Source organism: Lissotriton helveticus, chromosome 11, assembly GCF_964261635.1.
Source record: "Lissotriton helveticus chromosome 11, aLisHel1.1, whole genome shotgun sequence".
Lineage (NCBI taxonomy): Eukaryota > Metazoa > Chordata > Amphibia > Caudata > Salamandridae > Lissotriton > Lissotriton helveticus.
In genome coordinates, this window is record NC_136072.1 from 556,069,648 (window position 1) to 556,081,178 (window position 11,531).

General features: G+C 48.0%; 1 protein-coding gene across 2 annotated transcripts in view; it reads right to left on the reverse strand.

Moving 5' to 3' along the window:
- FGFR1 (fibroblast growth factor receptor 1) overlaps nt 1-11,304 on the reverse strand; it is a 164,524-nt gene extending 153,220 nt beyond the window's left edge. For both annotated transcript variants that reach the window (XM_078666317.1, XM_078666318.1), the window contains exon 1: nt 10,823-11,304. The gene's annotated coding sequence lies outside the window, so the exon portion shown is untranslated. The remainder of the gene's footprint in view (nt 1-10,822) is intronic.
- Between the last annotated feature and the right edge of the window lie 227 nt (nt 11,305-11,531).

An 11,531-nucleotide genomic window follows, 5' to 3' on the forward strand; every position in this document is an offset into this window, starting at 1 on the left:
CAGCCCCATTGAATAAACTGGCAAAGCCAATAGGTCTGGCGACAGCTCCCAGCAGTTTGGCTATGCAATAATTGTCTGGTCATGTTTTTGTATTACTTTATTGTCGAGGGAGGCGGTGGGAGGAAGGGAACGAGGGACGGCCGGACGGACAGGGACGCACAAAAAAAAAATATTTTTTAGTCCCAAAAAGCACACCTTGCCAGAGTAGTCCCTAACAATGAATGGAACTACTTGGTGTGCGGATGTGGTTCTTGTGAAAAAGCGGAATGCGCTCAATGCTGTCAACCACTGGTTGAAGTAGACCACATGCTATATAGATGCCCTATAGGGTGGAAGAAATATGTGACTGACACCACAACAGACCAATGATGGAAGAGAGCTGGCTGAAAGCCCCTATAACTACGTATTATATATGAAGGGGCTTAGGGAGGGTGACACATCAAACAAGGGCCTTAGGATCTATAGGCATCTGGATGCTCAAGAGAGACCCCAACCGTTGACAGAGCCACTCAAGGGACCACGAATCTGGATCAGGATTCAAATGTACACTAATATAGCACAACTAAAGAAAAAGTTACACCAACACGTTTTCATTCCCTAATGGTCCACAGTAGAAAATCTCAGCATGTATCAGTCATTTTAGTTTTTCACAATGCAACTTGCTATTTTTTGGAAACTTTGATGGCAGAAAGTTAACACTTCACAGCTGCCAGCTATTATTCTCTCTCCTTTATAAACTGGATACATTATTAGTGGAAGAGGGCAAGTGTTACTTTGTTGCTCTGTGTATGTGCATTTCGTTATGTTGACACCAGTGCAACATATAAAGTAACAAAGTAACATATGTGCGTCTCCTGTATTTGAAATGTGCCAGTGAAGAGCTTTTGGGGAAAAAGGAACTAAAGTCACACAGGAAAAGCAAAATGACTGGATGATTCTTTGATTTAGTACTATGAATCATTCAATGTCACAAAATAGGGTTTGAGACCTGCCTACTTAACGGTGCTGTACCACCACTATTAATGAACAATTACTAGAACCAATGCACTCAATTAAAAAAGGGGGAAAAGACATTGCCCCGCAATAACTGGTATTTTGAGTTAAATTGTGATTTCTGAGGGGGTCTAGTCCTGATAAAGTACACTAAAAATATAGACCCAAGCATGAGCCCATCTCCACGAGTTAAGCTGCATCTCTCTCTCTCTCCAAGGGCAATCTAGGATGTGGCTATGATCTGAGACTTTAAAGGGCGGAGCGGTCTCTCCAGTGGTAGACCAGCACAGATCACAGCCTCAGGTCACAGCCCTCACTCTAAGAGAAGCCTTAACTACGTGAATATGATCATATCCAACATAGGCTACGGCTGCATTTATAAGAGAAGCTGTTCCATTTTAGACCGATCACAGGTGAAGGCCTTCCCCGTCATGGAGGGTAAAAAAGGGTGAAGGAGCTTCATATAAATCAGGAACATTGCCATGTAGGGTAACCAGGTAACATGCGACCCAATGTAGAGAAGGGCTTGTAGGATATGGAAAACATACAATAGGTCTTTCAGATAACGGTGGCCACAAAAATGGCGTGTTTTACTACATACAGAAAGCCCTGAACAATTATCACAGTTAAGAAAACCAGTTTCTGAAATGTCTTTGGTTAGCTCCCCAAGGGGTACTGTGCTCAAAATACTCATGTTCTTGTTCATAACCATTCATAGACCTTCCAACTCACACGATGCCAGTGTGTCACATGACATTAGCTCCCATCACAAGATATCACATGGTGCGCACACAATTAGCTGGAAACGACTGCAGAGAGCAGGTTTCCAGCTAACTTGAGGTTCTGCTCAGCTCGATGTCTATTACGTGGTGTGAAAACACCTCCCCAGGACATCGGCAGCAGCCTCAAAGCATTGTTTTTTGTGTTTGTGGGGTGGGGGCTGTTCTTGGCACTAAGACCCGCCCCTTATCACACAGTGAAAAAGTTTCACAAATTGGCAAGCCTGCATTCTCCCACGTGCCTTCATGCCCAATAGTAGAGGAACCCAGGAGTCCAAAGTTTTAATGTCTGGTTGTGATCTCTTTGCATCATGGGAAATGGCACAGCTGCCATAACCAGTCTGGGATTGCTTTTGATCCTTTCAGGAGAGAGCCTCTCCTGGCAGTTCCTGGTGCACTGTTCCCATGAGCAGCCGCGGCCGGTGCAGGTATGAGCGGTGAGGGAGATTGACAGACGTTGACAAGGGAAACTTAAATAAGTAATTAATTTTTCACGCGTCGTCTGTCTGGGCTGGAATGCACCTAGGAGCTGCAGGGTCTGCACTGATTATCATGAGGCAGGCCTTCTGCCTTACATAGCCCTGAGCAGATGATATTGTAGACCAGTTCATATGACACAAGACTAGTGCAAGCCAGCCCACCCTATTGGTGCATCTCCACACCCACTGAAAGAATCCTTGCTCCAGACTTCCCAACTGGATGCAAATTCAATCAACCAAACGAACAGTATGTCCCCTCAGACCACATCTTTACCCATAGTGTGTGGAGAGAAAAGGATCAAGTACCAGCTTTCAGCAATGCCCATGAAGAGATGTGTTCCACTACGGCTGTGGTTCACACCCAACACTAAGCACATTTCAAGAGTACAGCATCAAAATCTGGTGACATCCCTTGAGCCTCGGTGTGATACCTGTGTCAAAGTTGACAACCAATATTTTGTAATCATGGCTTTAACAAGTCAAGAAAACACTAAAGCAAGAGTGTCCAGTGTAACGCAAGATCAGTAAAGCTGGATGGCATACGTATAGGGTAACTTCCGTCCATTGAAATGATTCCTATTTAGAATCACTGTGAGCCTATGTATCAAATGTTGATTATCTTGACAATCTGGCACGTTTCTCCGGCCCTCTTGGGCATACATTGAGGAAACCCAACATAAATGATCACTTTTTAGATTAGTTGCAGGATAGCCATCTTCCCCTGAATCAGATATAGCTACACACAGGTGAGAAAGAAAAGCGAGGATAAAACAACCACATAATAGTCAATAAGCAACAACCATAGCGCAGCCAAACAACGTTTTGCAACGGATATAACAACTGCCTCAGATGAATATGGAAACAAGCATTATTAACAAAGCCAACCGGTCTGGTATTGGTTATTAGATTCTTGGTTTTGTCTGTGCTTGTTTTGCAAAATGTTATTGTTGGGAAAACTGAAGGGCCCTTGTCAATCAAAAAAAGAAAAAAAAGAACATTCTCAGAAGTAGGTGTTGCCATAGTAATCACTCACACTGAAGATAACGGTTTTGTGTGTTCCCCCTTGTGAAAGGGCAGAATGCTGTCACTCACAATGAAGTTGGCCAATTGAAGCGGGCTGACTTATTGACCCACGATGTCTGCTGCAGTGAGCGAAAGAAAAATGTGAATGACACAACAACAGACCAATGGATGGAGTGAGCTGGCTAAAAGCCCCTGGAACTAATTATATTACACACATCATTTTACTCAACTCAAAAGAGCTTTGCTAACGCAGACCTTAAAACGTGACTATTAATCTGGTATCCAGTGCCAATCCACAGACATCTGACTAATTCCTCACTTCAAAGACAAAACTCACACTTACAATGAAACACACTTTGGACAAGACAAAAGGCCAAAGCACTTTATCTTACTTCACACAGAGGAGAAGGGCAGTTGATAAGTTTGGTAAACACCATTTACCTCCCACATATCATGCCAAGCATGGACTCAGTGGTAGAAACCTCTCAGCCAGGATTCAAAGAGGGGGGACCGAGCCTCTGCTGCCCGTGTTCTTGAAGAGCGAGGACATTTTCACTCAACATCTCTCTAATGGCAAGAGTGTCTGTTAACAAACACAGAGAAACTCAATACAACAGGAACCAAAAGGCAGGGTATGAAGAGCCAGCATACTCCACGTTTCTATAAGGGAAATAGCCCCGATGATGCAAGAAAGAGGCATACCACCTGATACCAAAGGATGTATGTCGTTACAACGCATGCTTTTTCCACGCATGCCTTTACAACGCAGCTTTTACAACGCAAGGTTAAAACGACTTGCGTTGGGGGCGCTGGATAGTGAATAGTTTAATTTACTATTCCAACTCCAGTCCCCGTGGATAGTAGGGAAGGTATTGGATAGTAAATTAACTATTCCCTATCCTAGAGCGCCCCCCAGCGCAAGTCGTTGTAACGACTTACGTTGTAATTCCTGCGTTATAAAGGTACTGCGTGGAAAAAGTTTGTTGTAAAGGATGTTTACCGATACCAAACCTTCAATTAAATGCTCTGCAAGCAGGATAAAATATAAAGGCCATTAGTGTTGCTCATCAGGCATCCTAAGAAACCGAGGCAAAAGATGCTGGAGCCACCTTTGTTAGCTGCAACATAGGAATCTCCATCCCTAGAAAACTGAGGCAAATTTAATGGAAGAATACTAGGACCACAAATCACAAACCAGAACTGGGGCTTGCGAGTTTTACCTCAATCTCTTACTAGGACTTTTCATTGACTCCAGTTACTTTTGCAATATCCATTTTGTTTATGTGCCCATCTTGCATCGTGCTTGCGTTGCAATGCAGGAGGAAGTATTTTACACTGAATCATCACACATTAAATTCTTTCTCTCTTAGATGCATTATATGCACAAAGCAATCTTATTTGTTTCCACAGAGCCTCCTTTTTTCTCCATATAATTTAGACAGGACTCACAATGCAAACCACTTGTTTGACTTTGCTGATGCTTTTCCCCCCTTGGCACACAACCCGGTCAGCTTAAGTTATTAAGATTGCTGTCAATGTAGTGTTTTTTGGCTTTTACATAAAATTAAGACTCCCAGACTGTCGATTATGTTGCCTTGAAAAATCTTGGTTCATTCTGTTCAGATCAGAGGGATCAACTATCCATAAGACAGTATCTGGAAAACCCTCCGATAGGTCACAAGAGACAACTGTCCCATTTGGGCCTACAGGGTACCCAGCTATGGGGCAAATAATGCCAGAATTTTAGGATGATCATGGACTATTCATAAAGTTCATTCAGATCCATTTTAAACAAACTTAGCTTGTGTTGGTATCTTGAATAACTGGCATGGACCTGGTTCCTGTTTGACCCAAGTTAAATGCTTCTTGGCTAAACAGGCAGCGACCCTTGCCAGTCCACGAAAATGGCCAACAGGAATTGGGCAGAGGTATCAGGGGACCGGAAGTTCTCCGGCTCTCCCTAGGGGCCATTTTGTCTTCAGGTGTACGAGGTTTAGGAGAGGCACCCAGCCAGCCTTCCTTTCCATGGATTGGCATTACACTAGCAAATAAAGAGCGGTGGAAAGGGAAAAATGTGCTGGGAGCAGCCTCCAGTCAAAAATTGTGGAGTTAAAGAAAGAAGAAAAACAAACAGTAAATAAAAAGCAAATGATCTTGGACTCAGTAAATATTGGTCAAGAAGTGTCCAAATCAAGAGAAGACGGTAAGTGAACAGACCTGCCAAACCGGATGTCTAGCCATTAAACCTACTCAGTTGAAAAGCTGTGGGTTGAAATGTAGGACCGATATCGCCCAGGACGAAGCAAATGAGAGCAGAAAACCGAACAACAGTTTTTAGTTCATTTTTATGGCGTTTTCTTCTCCGCTGCGCCAAAGGACTGAGCTCAGAATGTCACAGGAAGCAGTCTTTGTAGGTGAAACCCCGATTTTGTACAAGACAGTCTGCCACTGGGCACTGGCAGAGCGCAGCATAGGACCTATGTCCGATCACGTCAGAGCAGCTAATTCCACGCGCAAACTCAGCCACAGCAAATTGGGGCTAAAGTATGGTTCCAAAGCAATGCGTGTTATCCAGGCCTGCGCGCGCAAACAGCGCGCATGTGCTATGTGCTTCCGTAGTTTGCGCAAGGCTTCCACCAGCCTGCACTAACTAGTACCAACACCAGAGCAGGGACATCTGCATTAACCCTTTCAGACATGACTTAACCCCACCGTACTCCAACACAGGATTTAAGGGTTCATCGTGTTTGGAGCCTTTAAAATGAGTAAAGTTTCATTAATCTAATCCAAGACCAGGTGACCAATAGAGGTGTCCCGAGTTAACACGCGTGCACCCTGGCTGGACCATCCTTGTTTTACAAAGCAGCGTACACCCAAAGGACATGATGGTACAGTCCACACACTGGATGCTCATAAACAGCCGGATAGAATCCAAGCCTCCCACACCTGCCAAGTTTCCCAGGTCCAAGCTCCACTAACTGTTCCAGTCCAGTTTTTTTTTTATTTGCATTCTGGGACATGTGGTCTTTACCTCATTATAAACAAGGAAAATTCCCATAATGTACCGGAAGAATAACCTGGGTGGGAGCAGCTTGTCGTTCATGGACCTGGAAATGTGGCAGCCAAGAGTCAGATGTTAACCACACTGAGGACCAGCCGCTGGGCAGGACAGACTAAACACACCAGTTCAACGGATGCCAGACAGGTCGTTGGATGCTGAGAACACAGCCTGGCCCAACTTCCGGTGCACTCTAGAGGGACACTCACCCAGCACGTGAGCGCGGTGACGCACTCCTGATGCGTGGGCTCTCCGCGGGGGGCCGTGCGCACGAGACCTGACTCAGGGCTGAGGCTCCAGCGGGGGGAGCCACCTCACTGGCCCCGGTTGGGGCAGTAGGACCTGGGACGTGCTGCCCTTCCCTGAACCCGGGCAGAACAGCAAAAGGAGGCTAATGGGAGGGAGGGACAGCACCTCGCCAGTAAGCTGGTACACTGGATGGCATTCTTAGTCACGAAGAGAAAGAGAGAGAAAGAAAGAGAGAGAAAGAAAGAGAGAAAGAGAGAGAAAGAGAGAGAAAGAGAGAGAAAGAGAGAGAAAGAGAGAGAAAGAGAGAGAAAGAGAGAGAAAGAGAGAGAAAGAGAGAGAAAGAGAGAGAAAGAGAGAGAAAGAGAGAGAAAGAGAGAGAGAGAAAGAGAGAGAAAGAGAGAGAAAGAGAGAGAAAGAGAGAGAAAGAGAGAGAAAGAGAGAGAAAAAACACGAAAAAAACTTTGAGATACACCTTGTCATTTACTTCGGAGTCAGCATAGTGGGAAACAATTCACCCACTACCCGCTCGCCCCATATTGGCCTATTTGAGCGGCCTTCAAGCAGACGAGGCGGAACAGCGGAACCCTGATACAGTAAACATCTTATTGGCCCACGGGTGCCACCGTGGAACAAACACCGCCACATGCCCTGCAAGCACCAAGGCAGCAGCGGTTGTATCACTTCGGGGCTGGGTTGTTTTCTTGACAGGAGGTGCCTGGGGATAGGAAGTGCGGGCGCTGGAGCCTGGTGAAGAAGGCATTGGTGCATTAGATAGAGTTAGGCGTGGGTGAGTAATGCAGGTGTGGGTGAGGCATGCAGGTGAGGGCGCCAGATGAGGTTTACACCTGGATCGGACTGGGACAGAAATTAGGCCCGGGCACCAACATAAAAGTGGCCCCATTAGGTTATTAGATAGCTAAAAATAAAAGTCCAATGTTCCCAATTGGGGACTATTTTGAACTCGTAAAGACGAGTGGTATGAAGTGTTTTACACGGTTTGGAAGACCGTATGGATTTGAGCTTTCTATAGGCAATGTTCAGTTTAATATCAGGCGCCGGTCTGGTGCCTGGGTCCTGGAGGAGCCTGTGTTTGAGCTCAAAGTCACAGGATTAAATCCCAGTGGGTGCACTCAGCCTTTCATCCTTCTCATGTAGATAAAATGAGTACCTTTGAGGTGGGTAACTATAAACATTTATGACAATAGGACCCTTCTGGGTGAACATGTACTTTACAAATACACGTTATGTTAAATCAAAACCGACTCAGAATATCATTAAACTGACCTGTTAGACCAGCCCATGGGCTCTGCCCGACTGCCCTATTGGCAGGGCCACTGGAATTATGTGATTGTGCAACCGATTTTCACATAATAATAGATTTGCTGAACAAACCATCATTGGCCTCATAATCTTGGTATTTTGACCCAAAAAATTGTTTCTAGCTCAAATGGTTCAAAAGTTACTTAATTTGCAGTGCCACGTGTTCCAGTGCAGGGCAAAGCGGGACTGGTCCCCTTTCTTAATGCTAAATTTGGGTATTAAACTGGTACTAACGAGGTGCAACCAAGGCCCTAACAGTTACCAAGTTTAAAAATAACGAAGTAAAACAATTTACAAAAGGTACCACATTATACCATATAATGTACTCAACTTCGCCACATAATTTGAGCCTCTCGTTGCATAATTCCAGTGGCCCTGCCTGTAGGCCAGTCGAACCTTGCTAACATTAGTGCCAGATTTTGCTGTTTGTTTGTAGGTGTAGAACTGAAGGAGTTGACCCAGTTGCAGGTTCAGAAGTGCATATGACACACCCAGGTCCTGTGGCACAGGACTCCAGCTATACCTCACGAGCCCAAGTACGCAAAAACTTGGCTGGGGACGTTTGTTTTCCCATTCGGAGGGAGCCTGGCTTGGCAGTTTGGGCTGGACTGCTCTGCTGGCGCCAAACCAAGGCGGCTTTGCATATAGACAGTCTCTGTTGTGCCGCAGGGGGAGTAAACTGATGGCCTCAAACACGACCCAAGTGACTGGCAGCGTTTGAGACCGTTTGCAGTCCTCCACCCATCACCAATGCGTTTCCTCGTAGCCAGGAAAGGGCCAGGTCAGAGTAGGAGACAGAACGAGGAGTGCGTTACATGCAGCAGGTGTAGGTTACAGAAGTGAATAAATCAGCCAGGTATAGGTTACATTCGTGGGGAAGATGGAGCCAAATGTAGGTTACATTAAAGTGGGCCCGGGTTACATTCGTGCAGGGGATACCCGTGTAAATCACACGGTGCCAGGTGCAGAGACAGACAGGTGTGGCTTACTTTTTGCAGGAGATGGCGCCAGTTGCAGCTTAAATACATGCAAAAAGACATTACAGGTGTGGATTACATGAAATAATTGTATGATGTATAAAGTGATCGCCACTCTGCTCAAGTATGCATAGTGCCTGGGGCAAGTTGCATTTGCACAAGAGATGGGGAGGATGGGGACCTTGAACTACGTTATTTCAGCGCAGGAGAAGTGACCAGAAGTAAAGGGGACTGGGGGTAATGTGACTTCAGTGCAGGAGTAATATGACTTCAGGGAAGGAGTAATATGGCTTCAGGGAAGGAATAATGTGACTTCAGTGCAGGAGTAATGAGTAATGTGACTTCAGGGCAGGAGACCAGGAGTAATGTCAATGTGTCCTTTTCGTTAGTGCTGGGCTTGGAGCAGGTCACATTCGTGCAGAAAAGGGAAAGTTACATTATGCTCCCCACAATTTCTCCTCAGCGTACGACCTCTTCAAACCCCTCTCAAAACACACGTTGTCCCCTCTTCCCAATAGATACTCCTTGCACCCGTCGTACACACGTCACTCACGAGCACAAAAACAACCCTTCCTGGCCCACCTCTTTTCACACACCGCCCCCTAACAGAACAGTCACAAACACACCATCACATTCCTCACTCCCTGCCTGCTGCCAACACCAGGCATGGAAAAAACTTGAAACAAGTCGGGAGGGGGCGAGAGCTTACGGGAAGCCTTTATAGGACGGCAGGGAGGCTACATGAACACACACACACAAGAAAAGTTGATGCCCTGACGCGCACCCCCTTTTCTCCCCGCAAAGACAAGTCTCCCCACCCCCCTGCAGGCGCACCCCCCTCCTGGCGCACCTGAAGCACCCCAAAGAAAACACTTCTCATCCAGGGGTCGCTGAAGGCTTTACCCCCTTAACCCCCCCCTCACCAATCCCGGCGCTAATTGTTCGTTCCTGGGCCCCAGGACAGCCCACGCCCCCTGGCACACCAAGGCTCGCCGGCACCGCCTCCTCTCCCCCACCTATGGCAGGGGTAATCTCTGCTCCCCCGTTCGTGGTCCAGAAGGGCCGCCCTCCCCCTCCTTGGCCACCGAGCCGAAGCCTTCTCCAGACCCCGGGCCCGCCCGCCCCTCCCCCAGAGCCGATTATTTTCTTTGGCCCGAGGCTTGGCTTTTCCCCTCTGCCTGCTCCGGGCAAGCTTTTGTTTTCTTTAGCGCTAGTGAACCAGCAGCGGGCTTCGCGGCACCAGAAAGGGGTAGAGAACACCAGGTGTTGGCGAACCACCACTCACCAGAGTTAGTTTCGCACCGATCAAACTAGCCTAGTTCCTCGCCCGTCCCAGTGGCCACCGTGCAATGTCATACCCCCTCCCATCCCAACATGCATTTCTATCGCATGCACGGGCGTCAGGTCCCACAAATCCTACTTTATATGTTTTTTAAAAAAAACACGCACACACAAAAACACAGTTATGGGGACCCTCTCACTTCCACGGGCGTCGGTTACACTACACCTGAGGTACTTTTGATAGCTAAGCCCCTGGCTCCGCGATCAACATACTGTTAGGCTGCAGTGCCACGAAGCGCGGCGTCAGGGAGCATTCGAGTCACTAGCAGACCGAAAAAGCATAAACAACTCTGGGTGTTTGCATGCACACACCAGACACCCCGTGAGGAGTGACTGCGATCCAGATCAACAGCACAAAGAATTGGGGGGATTCGGATACGCGCTCCCCTAAAACAAAGTCTCGTGCACGCACAGAAGGGCTTGTAGCCAAAAAGCGCACAAAGGTCTCCCCTCAGCCATTGTGACCATCGTTCCAAACTCTCGCACAACAAACTTCTGCACAGCTGGGCTCTGCGCTATGGAGCGCTTTTAGGGGGGTCACAGATCGGGGGAGGGGGGTGCACTACAGCAGAGTCCAAGGTGTTTTCCCGATGCCGCACTCACCTTCAGCCCAGTCTCTCCTGCGCTCCCAGCAGATCCCAGATGAGAACGACACACGAGTCCCGGAGAAAGTCGCCAAACAGGAACCCAGCAGCCAAATCACTCGTTGGGGATGCAAACCTGGGGAGTCCACCCCTGCGGAGGACGAAACCACTCAGTCCGGTCGGTGGCAGCGCAAGCAAACCCCGCATAGACCATCCAGAGTCGGGAGGAGTGTCCGATCCGAGCCCCTCAGCCAGCCAAGTCCGGGCGCCGGCTCCACAGCCTATCTCCTCCCTGCGAGCCTGGCTCCTCGGCCCCTTTCCCCTGTGCGCTCTGCTCCTGCAGCCCCTGCGCCGGTCCCGTGCCCCTGCAGGCTCCGATGCTCCTGGGATCGCAGCTCATTCAGCTCCGTTCCCTTTGTAGCTCCACCAAGCTCTGACTCAGTTCACTTCCCACGCTCCCACCTCTTACTTCCAGGCCCACACTCTCTCTCTCCGCCCTGCAGGTCTCGGCGCCCGCTGCGCCCACCCCCTCCAGCCGGCCGCCCCTCCCCCAGAGGCGCCGGCATGCTGGGGTTTGCAGTCCCCACGTCGCTGCAGGCGCAAAACCCTCCTTGCTGACAAGTAACTGATGGGGGACACTAAAACTGATATAATACAGAGCGGTCTAACACCACGCGGAATGTCAGACACGTGAAACTGACTTCAATATTATAAACCCAGGTGCCTAC